Raw genomic sequence first — 12,830 nt, 5'->3', positions numbered from 1 at the left:
CACACGCACTCGAAGAGATACAGGAACGAAAAGAGGTAAAAGAGCAAGAATGAAAAGTTGATGATAGTGGAATGAAAGAAAAGCAGGAGATGCAGAATGAGAATGAGGATTGAGAAGGTAGGAGGAGTAGCCTTCCTGCCCTCTCCCCACCCAGCTGCACTAGTGACGGTCTGTTGCTGCCACTGGCGGTGCTGCAGTCACCGGTCATCCTGGGAGCACGGAGAGAAGGTTTCCTTGTGCCCTTGTCAGGCTAGTCCAGGTGGAGAAGCTGGCCACCAGTCCACCGGGGCTCACACATGCACGTACACACAGGTGTGTGTGGGATGATTGGTGGGATGGTGTGGCAAAGATAAGTTCTGTGGAGAGAACATGGGCTAAGAATAAAAGTCTCTTACTGTTAAAAACTGAGAACAAACTGAGGGTTGATGGGGGGTGGGAGGGAGGGAGGGTGGGTGATGGGTATTGAGGAGGGCACCTTTTGGGATGAGCACTGGGTGTTGTATGGAAACCAATTTGTCAATAAATTTCATAAAAAAAAAAAAACTGAGAACAAACTGAGGGTTGATGGGGGATGGGAGGGAGGGGAGGGTGGGTGATGGGTATTGAGGAGGGCACCTTTTGGGATGAGCACTGGGTGTTGTATGGAAACCAATTTGTCAATAAATTTCATATAAAAAAAAAAGAATAAAAGTCTCTTAAAAGTGACTTATTACATACGGGGGTTTATTTTCCAACACTAAAAAGAAGGAAATTTTGCAATGTGAAATGACCTGGGTGAAACTTGAGGACTTTCTGCTAAATGAAATTGAAACAAACCTGACACGTAAAGACAAATATTGCATGATTTTACTTACATGAAGTGTATAAAATAGTCAAATTCATAGAATCAAAGTGTGAATAGCCATTGCCAGAGGCTGAGGGAGGGAGAAAAAAAGGAGTTACTACTAATCAACAGGCATAAGGTTTCAGTTAAGCAAGATGAGTAAGTTCTAGAGATCTGTCAAACGGCATGGTACTTACAGTCAACAATACTTTATTGTGCACTTAAACATTTGTTAAGAGAGTAGATCTCCTTTCTTAATGTTTATTTTTGAGAGAGAGAGAGAGAGAGAGAGAGAGAGAGAGAGAACATGACAGAGCGTGAGTGGGGGAGGGGCAGATAGAGAGGGAGACACAGAATCCAAGGCAGGCTCCAGGCTCTGAACTGTTAGCAGAGAGCCCAATGTGGGGCTCGAACTCATAAACTGCGATATCACGACCTGAGCCAATGTCAGACGCTGAACCGACTGAGCCACCCAGGTGTCCCAAGAGAGTAGATCTGTTAATAAAATAAAATTAAATTAAAATCTTATATATCATGAGATCACAGACGTGAGGGAAAATTCTGAAATCCATGACAATTTGTATTTGTATGATAGCTCTTTCTGAATTCTTCCAGACAGCTTTTTGTCTTCCCAAACTCTCTAGGCAAGAATGTAGACTCTGAGTGTCATCTCACTGGCTTTTTGCACACTGGGAGACTTGTCTTTCTTTCCTACAGAAAGTGTTGGGGCATTAACCAACCATGAAACAGGCATAGATAAGTAACACTTTTTATCCATCTACATCAAAATCCTGTAACGTTAACCCAGAATCCTAAAGAACTGCTTGATGGCCAGTTTAAAAGCCAAGAAATTGCTTCCCCAGGTTCTTCAGTGGCTTCTTGGTCCTATCACACTGATAAACAGGATGAATTTTTTAAAAAATTAGAATACACTGAAAATAAATTTTACTTATAACTGTGATTATTAACATGTATTTTATACATGTGTGGGAGGGATGGGGGAGCAGTTCATTGAAAAGTTCTATTGTTTTGTTTCCAAGACTAATGAAGAACAAAGAAAATCTGCCCTGATATCCCAAGTTTATTTTCATTCAACTTCAAAGAAGAGAACCTGCTTTTCTAGGGAACTGCAGGAATGCTGCTCTACTGTCCTGCCTTGAAAACCTTTCTCCCACATAAATCAGCTATGTTGACATATAGCACTTCCCTGTAAGATACCACAATTTCTTTCTCTGTTTCCTGCTTATCTTTCATGCATGGCACCAATCAAACCTAGACAGAATGAAAAGTAATGGGCGACATACTTTGTATTTTTATACATTACTTGTTGTATGTCCAAAAAATAGGGCCAAAGTTACTATGTCCATCTAGAGGATGGTCTCTAGAGGCAAGCCAAAGAGTTCCATCTTGTCCAGTTCATCTTTTCCTTTTGTCAGACACCTAGAGGAAAATATAAAAGAATGCTTATTAAGTTTGTATCTGAGCATAATCTTTGGAGTTAAATAAATTACATGTATGATGGTGTTAAGATCTGCAAAAACAAAAACTCCAACATGTGCAAAGAAGGGTCAAATATTACAACATGAAACTTAATATGGGAAAATTTGAAAGTTAACACTAGGATCTCTTTCTCTATTTCTGTCTTTCTTACACACATGCACAAACACACACACACAAAATTGCATTCCTATAGGCTGGCTTATTGGCACTTGTATAACAAAGATTTGTCGATGTGATTTCAGTAAAAGCTGGCAGTATGATGTGGCTGCTAGAAAGCTCCTGCACTAGGGGTGCCTAGGTGGCTCAGTTGGTTAAGCATTTGACTTCGGCTCAGGTCATGATCTCACGGTTCGTGGGTTCGAGCCCTATGTCGGGCTCTGTGCTGACAGCTCAGAGCCTGGAGCCTGCTTCAGATTCTGTGTCTTTCTGCCCCTCCTCTGCTTGTGCTCTGTCTCTCTCTCTCTCTCTCTCTCTCTCAAAAATAAATAAAGATTAAAAAAAAAAAGAAAGCAAGCTACTGCACTATTAAGTGTGCTAATAATGGACCTATGATGGTTTGAATGAGGGATGTGACTGTCCAGCTCTGGTTGCTGATTGGAACAATCCTGGTGTGTTGCATTCAGCTCTGAGAATCTGGGAAACATAGTCAAATTAGAGTATATTCAAAGGGAAATAGTCCTTGGAGGAGAAAACTCAAAATAGTTTTCTCTGAGTTTCATCTGAAAGAACTGGAAATATCAGCCTAGAGAAGAGAAGATTCTTGGGCAAGAATAGTTAGCTTCAAATTGTTCATCAGGTGTCTGAAAGGGTATGAAGTGGAAAGGAAATCAGACATGTTCTCATGAATGGCGGTGCTAGAGCTAATAACTTGATGTTATGAGAAAGAGATATTGGCCCACCATAAAGAAATATTGGCTGTCTGAACCTGAACTAGTTTGTTTTAGAGAAGTTCCCCAATTGGGGAATTCAAGGATGGACTGGAAAACCACTGGGTTGGATACTAAAGAATTTAATGTTAGAAACATACATGTGTTAGATAATATTTAAGGCCTCCAGGACAGTATATAGCCAGGATAATTACATTCCCTGAAGTCAAAGAAATCAGATCCAACATTTAGAGTCTATTTGATACTAACAAAATATATAATTTTTTCCCTAGTCTCTTCATCTATAAAATAAAAAGAGTGAAAATTAACTTAAGATTATTGGGAAGATTGAGAAAATACATATACAGTGATTAGTACAGGATAATTATTTAATAAATGATGTTTTGTTTTAAGATTTAGGTCCATTCCAACTCTGGCAGTTGGAAATCATTTGTAACAAAATTTGTTTGACTTGGATGATCTTGGCATTGTGTCTTCTTTCAATATGCTCTACTCTGTTATGTATTATATCTACTTATCTATCTATCTATCTATCTATCTATCATCATCATTCATCATGTACGTGTCATCTCTCTATCCCCTTTGCATGATACAGAAGCCATGAAGAAGCCCTAGGACCCACTCACACTCTGCTGGCTGGTATTGTATTATAGTAATTGTCTATTAAGTACCTAAATTTTTTTTTATTTTTTGTAAGTATTAATGTTACCTTGGGAAAACGCAGGAGAGAAATAGCAAATTTATAGGTCTTGATATTAACCTTCTGACAAACTCCTCACATATAATTTGCACCCCATTAACATGGAGTGATTTTTTTTATCGTTGCTTGTGATGTGGTCTATTAAAACATAAACAGAACTACATGGAGGAGCTAGAGCTCTCAAAAGGTGAGATACAGGCAATAAGAAGATGTACCCTGATAAGAAGACAGAGAGGTGATGCATTCAGGCTAGTGGGCAAGGAAGGAGTACAGAGTTATTGGATCAGTAGGCATCTTAGCATTCAAGAATGGAACCACACATTTGTAGTATGCATCATCTTCTCTAAGGATATAATCCTTGCATTTAAGAAAAACTATATATGTATGTATGTATACGTGTATATGTGTATTTATACATAGATGTGTATGTATGTATATGTAGATAGTGTATGTATGTGTCTGTCAGGACCAACTTCATGAATATGCAACCTGGACAGTGTACAGGGCTTCATGCTTAAAAGAGTTTTGCACTTGGTTTAATGATTTGCTGTTGGAGTATTAAAATCCTTACTTATTTTTTAATACTTTTTTAAAGAGTTTATTTATTTTTGAGAGAGGGAGAGAAAGTGCATGTGTAAGCAAGCAAGAAGGGGAGGGACAATGAGAGGGAGAGAGAGAATCCCAAGCAGACTGCACAGAGCCCATTGAGGGACTCCATCCCACAAACGGTGAGATCATGACCTGAGCCAAAATCAGGAGTCGGAAGCTTAACCGACTGAGCCACCCAGGCACCCCAAAATTTTTAGTAATTTTTGAACATAGACCACATATTTTCATTTTGTACTGGGCCCCACCAATTAGGTACGTGTGTGTGAGATTATATGTGTAATCTTAGAAGTGAAGGGATCTGATTATTTGTCTAATTAAACATTTCTTTCAACCCCCATTTTTTTTCCACTTCATATTTCCTATAGTATGGGTATCTCGTTATTTATTGTTTTTGCTTTCACTTTTCATTTTAAAAATAGCACACTAGTAAATACTTGATGTACATCTTTCTGGCTATTTTGTAATGAATGTAGATGGATATATATGTACATACATCTTATTACTTCTTTACATATATGAGATCATGCAACAAATATTCACTCCTATTTCCCTTATGACTTGCGTGAGAGACCTTTATATGTATATGCATGTATCGGCTGTCATTGTTTCTGAAGATTAGTAGTTGTAGTTAGCAGACCGTCCATTAGTTCTTCACCCTAAGCTGTGATTGACCTGGACCTGAAAAGCTAGATTATTTTAATGCAATAGGTACTCTATTATTTCTGCGTATTCTGGACTTTAGCTGTCTTGTCTATGTTTGCCCTATTCCTTCTAGTTTCTGAAGATTATTCTTTTTAATAGAAAGATGGAAACAATGTAGAAATGATGTCATTCTCCCTCCACACTCTCATCTGACAGAATTATATTAATTATCTCAAGCAAGAGACCTAATTTTTTCTTTTAATTTTTCTGTTCAGTAGCTAAAAATATTATTTGGTTGCTTCAAGATTTTTTCTTTCCCAATAACCTCAGCTTATTCTGGGCTTTTAACTTTTCTGATACTATTTTTAAAAATACATGTCATTCTTTTGTATTATTCTTTTTTTGAAAGTTTTTATTTAAGGGGTGCCTGGGTGGCTCAGTCGGTTAAGTGTCCGACTTCGGCTCAGGTCATGATCTCGCGGTTCATGGGTTCAAGCCCCACATCGGGCTCTGTGCTGACAGCTCAGAGCCTGGAGCCTGCTTTGAATTGATTCTATGTCTCCCTTTCTCTCTGACTCTTCCCTGCTCATGCTTTCTTTCTCTCTCTCTCCCTCTCTCTCTCTCACACACACACACACAAACATTTTTTTAAAAATTTAAAGTTTTTATTTAAATTCCAGTTAGTTAATATACAGTGTAATACTAGTTTCAGATGTACAATATAGTGATTCAACACTTCCATATAACACCCAGTGCTCATCAGGACAAGTGCATTTCTTAATCCCTATCATTTCTTTCTCCCATCTCTCCCTCACCCCTGTCCACCTCCCTTCTGGTTACCATCAGTCTTTTGTATAATTCTTATCTCACTTCCTTTGTGATATATGCTTATCTTCAAATCAGAGCTCATCAGAAAGTTTCCTGGGTTACATTATATGCCTCCCCTGCTTGATCCTCACTGAAATAATTAAGGTAATGCTAATTAAGGTAATTTTGTAGAGAATTCTACCCATCCCACACCAAATATCTTATTTGTTAGAAACCCTGATAATTGATCATAAACATATTTCCTTTGTTCTTTAAAAAATCCTGTTTTAGTTCTTACTAAAATAAGCATAAGAATAAGCATAAATGAGGTTTTGTGGAGGAAATTGTAGTCTAGGCATGTACAAAACAACTACATGTGCCTAACTTAGAGCAGCTCCTAAGTAGTCTAGTATTGGTAATATTATTAGCAGAATTAATGAATACATATATACATGAATTTAAGACCAGAACCATATTATATTTGGTCCTTTAGATAAATATATAATTAGCTAAACATTTCAGTTGTTATCGTAGACTTGCTTTCTTATATGGTTCCTGTCTTACATTTCAACCTTGACCAACCTATAGAGTAAAATACTCAAATGTGAAATTCTTACACTTTTGAAAGGATATAATTCTTTTTATAGATTGTTAGATTCAATTTCCTGATATCTTTTTGAGGATTTTTTTGTCTATGTTCATGAGAGATATTCGTCTGATTTCTTGACTTTTCAACGTTTATTTTATTTTTGGGACAGAGAGAGACAGAGCATGAACGGGGGAGGGGCAGAGAGAGAGGGAGACACAGAATCGGAAACAGGCTCCAGGCTCCGAGCCATCAGCCCAGAGCCCGACGCGGGGCTCGAACTCACGGACTGCGAGATCGTGACCTGGCTGAAGTCGGACGCTTAACCGACTGCGCCACCCAGGCGCCCCTGATTTCTTGACTTTTAATATCTCTATCTGTTTTTAGAATTAGGGTAATGCTGGCCTCATAGAATGAGTTGGGAAGTATTTATTCTGCTTCTTTTTTCTGGAGATTGTAGAGAATTGGTTTTATTTTTTCCTTCAATGTTAGGTAGAAGTCGCCAATTAAACCATCTGGGCCTTGTGCTTTCTTTTTTGGAAGGTAAATTATTGATCAATTTCTTTAGTAGATATAGGGTGATTCAGGCAATCTATGTTTCCTTGTGTGTGTGTGTTTTGGCAGTTTGTTGTCTTGCATGGAGTTGGCCCATTTCATTTATCTGATTTCTAAACAAATTTATTTGTTTAAAGCATATCTTTATTATCCTTTTATTTTTCATGAGATCAGTAATGATGATCCTTCTTTCTTTTCTCATAGTGATAATTTGTATCCCCTCTTCATTATTCTTGTTAGCCAGGAGAGATGTTTATCAATGTTAATCAATATTGTTGATCTTTTCAAAGAATCAGAATCAGCCTATGGTTTTCTTGCTTTATTATTTTCTGTTTTCAATTTCATTGATTTCTGCTCTAGTATTTATTATTTGTTTTTGTTTTTTTTCTGCTTGCTTCAGGCTTAATTTTCTCTCCTTTTTCTAACTTCGTAAGGTAAGGTGAAGTATTAATTTTTAGATTTTTTTCTTTTATAATATATGCATTAAATATTATCAATTTCCCTCTAACTACTTCCTTTGCAATATCCTACAAATTTTAGCAAGTTTTTAAAAATTTTTATATTAGCTCTTTAACTGAAGTATAGTTGACCTATAGTGTTACATTAGTTTCATGTATACAACATAGTGATTCGACAACTTTATACATTATGCTTTGCTGACAACAAGGGTGGCCACCATCTGCCACCGTATAACGCTATGACAGTACCATTAACTATATTCCCTGAGCTATACCGTTTATCCCTATGACTTATTCATTTCATAACTGAAAGCCTGTACCTCCCACTCCCCTTCACTCATTTTGCCCATCTCACCACTCTCAACCCCTCTGGCAGCTATCAATTTCCTGTCTTTATTATGGGTCTGTTTCTGCTTTTGTGTTTTTTGTTTATTCATTAGTATTGTTTTTTAGGTTTCATGTATAAGTGAAATCTTATGGCATTTGTCTATCTCTGTCTGACTTATTTCGCTGAGCATAATACCCTCCAGGTCTATCCATGTTGTTGTAAATGGCAAAATTGCATTCTTTTTCATGAATGAGTAATATTTTATTGTATATATATGCTATGTCTTCCTTATTCATTCATCTGTCAATAAACACTTGGGTTACTTCCATATCTTGGCTACTGTACATAGTGCTACAGTAAACAATTTAGTAAGTTTTCATTTTAGCTTCATTTAGTTCAAAATATTTTTAAATTTCTCTTGAAACTTATTCTTTGACCTATTGGTTATTTAGAAGTATCCTATTTAGCATTTTTATTTCAAAATATTTGGGGACTTTCCAGCTATCTGTCGTCTTTCTTATTTCTACTTTAATTAAACTGGTCTGAGAACATACTTTATGTAAGTGTTATATTTTTAAATTTGTTGAGGTGTGTTTTATAGTCAAAATGTAGTCTATTTTGGTGAATGCTGTATATGAGCTTGAGATGAATGTATATTCTGATGGATTATTGAATGGAATATTTTATAATGTCAGCTGGATTAATTTGATTGATAATGCTGTTTAGATCATCTATATCCTTGCTGATTTTCTGTCTGCTGGAATAATCAATTACTGACAGAAAGAAGGTAAAATTTGCAACTATAATAGTGGATTTGTCTAGTTCTTCTTTCAGTTCTATCAGTTTTTGCCTCATGTATCTTGACACTCTGTTGCTAAGTACTTACATGTTTAGGGTTGTTATGTTTTCTTAGAACATTGACCCCTTTATCAATATATGGTGCCTCTCTTTCTTCCTGAAAATCTTGCTTGTTCTGGAGTTGGCTTTGTTTGAAATTAATGTGGCTACTCCAATTTTCTTTTGATTAATTTCATTATGGTATGTATTTCTCCATTCCTTTACTCTTAACCTGAGTCTATATATTTAAATTGGTTTTCAGGGCGCCTGGGTGGCTCAGTCAGGTAAGCACCTGACTTTAACTCAGGTCATGGTCTTGTGGTTCATGAGTTTGAGCCCTGCATTGGGCTCTGTGCTGACAGCTCAGAGCCTGGGGCCTGCTTCAGATTCTGTGTCTCCCTCTCTCTCTGCCCCTCCCTGCACACACTCTGTCTCTCTCTGTCTCAAAAATTAATAAACATTAAAAAAAATGTTTTAATAAAATAAATAAATTGGTTTCCTTGTAGAGAACATTCAGTTGTATCTTTTTTATTCACTCTGATAATATATATCTTTTAATTGATGTATTTAGACTATCTGCATTTAAGAAATTATTGATCACATTGGATTAATATCTGTATCTATAACTTTTTTCTTTGTTGCATTTGTTGTTTCCTCCCCCTCTTTTTTTCCCTTAATTCTCTGGTCTAATTGAGCATTGCATGTGATTAATTTTATCTTCTTTATAAATTACACTGTTTTTCAAATTTTTAAGTGGTTTTCTCTAGGACTTAAGACATATGTTTTAAACTAATCTAAATTCACCTTTAGGGGCCCCTGGGTGGCTCAGCTGGTTAAGTGTCTGACTCTTAATTACAGCTCAGGTCAGAGTTTGAGCCCCACATCAGGATCTGCACTGATAGGACAGAATCTCTCCCTCTCTCTCTGACCTTCCCCCACTCTTGCATGTGCTCTCTCTCAAAATAAATACATAAAAAAAAATTCCCCTTCAAATAACGCAATGCTACTTCACACACAGTGCAGGCTCCTTAGAACAGAGTATTATTCCCTCTGTCCCTTGTGACATTGCTCATTCCATTTATCCATTTGCTCTAATCACCCACTACATTGTTATTATTACTTTATACAATTATTTTTAAAATCAAGAATAAAAAAATAAAACATTTAATTTTTCCATGTATTTTCCATTTATTTCTTCTTTCTCTTCCTTTTTTTTTTGTAGATCAAGTTTCTGACATCTATCACTTTCCTTCTGCTTGAAGAATTTCTTGCAACATTTCTTGCAGGTCAGGTCTGATGGCAATGGATTCCTTAGTCTTTGTCTCAGAAAGTCCTTATTTCTCTTTCACTTTTGAAGGATAAATCTATTGAAGGACAAATTTGGCTGGATATAGAATTCTAGAATGGTAAGCTTTTTTTTTCCTTTCAATGCTTTAGATTTTTCACTTCATTTTCTTCTTGCTTGTATGGTTTCTATTGAGAAGTCTAGAGTTTATCCTTGTGCTTCTGTAGGTAAGATTTATTTTTCCCCTCTGGCTTTGTTCAAGATTTCCTCTTTGACTTTGGTTTCCTGAAGTTTGAATATGGCTTGCCTAGGTGTGGATTTATATATATATATATTTATTGGATTTCTATACATATTTCTATATATATTTATATTCTGCTTGGTGATATCTGTGCTTCCTGATTTATGGTTTGATGTTTACTAAATTTCTAAAGTTGCCATGACAAATTACCACAAACTGGATTGCTGATAACAACAAATTTATTCTCTCACTTACCTAGAGGCTAGAGATCTGAAATCAAGGTGTCAACAGGGCAGTGCTCCCTCTGAAGGCTGTAGGGAAGAATACTTTCTTGCTTCTTCCTAGGTTCTGGCAATTGCTGGCAATCTTTGGCATTCCTTGGAGTGGAGCTCATCAGTTCAGCTGCGTCTGTCTTCACATGGCCATTTTCTCTCTGAGTACATCTGCGTCTTCACATGAACTTATTATAAGGACAGAATTCATTGGATTTGGCACCCACCCAAATTCAGTGTGATCTCCTCTTGAGGAATTCCACCCACCAAGACTCTATTTCTAAATAAGGTCACATTCTGGGGTTCTGGACGGAAATGGATTTTAAGGGAACACTACTCAATCCAGTACAGTATCCATATTTAATTTGGAAAGTTATTGGCTACTATAACTTCAAATATTTCTTTTGCCTGTTTTTTTCTTCTCCTTCTGGCTTCTTAATTATGCATATGTAACACCTTTTGAAATGATCCCATGGTTCTTGGATATTCTTCTGTTTTTCATTCATTTTTTTTTTCTCTTTGTATTTCAGGTTGGAAAGTTTTGATTGACCTATGTTAAAGCTCACTGGTTTTTCCCTAAGTCATTGCAATTACTTATAAGCCCATCAAAGACATTCTTCATTTCTGTTACAGTGTATTTGATTTCTTATTTAAATTTTTTAAGTTTATTTATTTCTTTTGAGAGAGCAGGGGAGGGACAGAGAGAGAATCTCAAGCAGGCTCTGAGCTGTCAGCACAGAGACTGACTTGGGGCTTGAACTCACAAACCATAAGATCATAACCTGAGCTGAAATCAAGAGTTGGACACTTAACCAATTGAGCTGCTGAAGCACCCCACAGTACACTTGATTTCTAACATATCTTTTTGATTCTTTCTTATATTGTCCACCTTTCAGCTTACATTACCCATCTGTTCTCACATGTTGTTTACTTTTTTCCCATTAAAGCCCTTAAACATACTAGTCATAGTTATGTTAATTACTATCTGGTAATTCTAACATTTCTAATATCCGAGTCTGATTATGATGATTATTTTTTCTCTTCAGACTGTTTTTTTCTTGCCTTTGTCATGGCTCATAATTTTGTTGTTGTTGTTAAAAGGTGGACATGCTGTTTCAGATCTTAGAGACTGGGGTAAATAGGGCTTTACTGTGAAGATTTCTGTTAACATGACAAGGAGTCTTGCTGGGTTTGTGTTTGCTGTAGCCCTAATGCCAAAGGCTTCAAATTTCTCTGGTGTCCTTATTTTTATCTCTCCCCCTGACTTTGGGCTTCCCTAAATACTCCTCCTCAGAGAGAGTCTGCGTCTTGCAATTCTTTCAGCTGTGAACCACTGTTACGGGTGAACCACAGAAGCCCTGCTATGGTGATGGTAAGGTGTAGGGGAGGGGAGAACATTCTATAATCTGATTAAATCTTGGTCTTTTAGTGGGCTTGTGTCTTGGGGCTGAGCTGTGACCTTCACAAATATTTCTCCTGTGGGTATAGATTTTCCTCCTCATTCCCTACTTCCTTCCTTGGCTGCCAGGACTCTCCATCTGTTTTCTTAAAGCCCTGTGGACTATATTTTTCCCCTCTTAGGTGAGACCGATGAGACCAGAAGGCTAGAGTGGCTGGCTAGGAGGAGTGCCCTTCCTCTAGCCAGAATAAATCTCTGGTAAGGTCTTTTCCCTTGGAGAGTAGACTTTTATTATGGAGAAGTCTCTGAGTGTATTATTTCACAATGATTACTTCCTTTCCCCTGGAAAGAGCTATGAGACAATGGATCTTCATAATGAGACTTGAAGGTCAAGTCCACCAAAGCAAGGTGGGGACTATTTAAGATAAGAGTTTCTCATGCTCACACTGGTTCACTTACAGCCACCAGCAACTCATCAAAATTACCATTTCGGTGTTCTGCAAGCCTTGTCTCTCAAGTGCTTGTCTCTCAAGTGATTGTTACCCTGTGATCTCAGTTCTCTGATTGGTCCAAGAAAAGTCACTGAAGTTTTGTTTGCATAGCCTTTTCTGTCTTAAGAATGTTTGGAATGATGACTACCAAGTTCTTTACGTGTCAGAGTGAAAGCCAGAAATCCATTTGGAATATATTTAATAATGTGTTACAAAGCTAAATTTCTTTCTGCTTATTTAATTTTTTTTTTTAATTTTTTTTTTCAACGTTTATTTATTTTTGAGACAGAGAGAGACAGAGCATGAACGGGGGAGGGGCAGAGAGAGAGGGAGACACAGAATCTGAAGCAGGCTCCAGGCTCTGAGCTGTCAGCACAGAGCCCGACGCGGGGCTCGAACTCACAGACCGC

This window comes from Lynx canadensis, chromosome B4 (assembly GCF_007474595.2).
Source record: "Lynx canadensis isolate LIC74 chromosome B4, mLynCan4.pri.v2, whole genome shotgun sequence".
NCBI classification, from domain to species: domain Eukaryota; kingdom Metazoa; phylum Chordata; class Mammalia; order Carnivora; family Felidae; genus Lynx; species Lynx canadensis.
The sequence above is the reverse complement of the archived record's forward strand: the minus strand, read 5'-3'. Positions refer to the sequence as shown.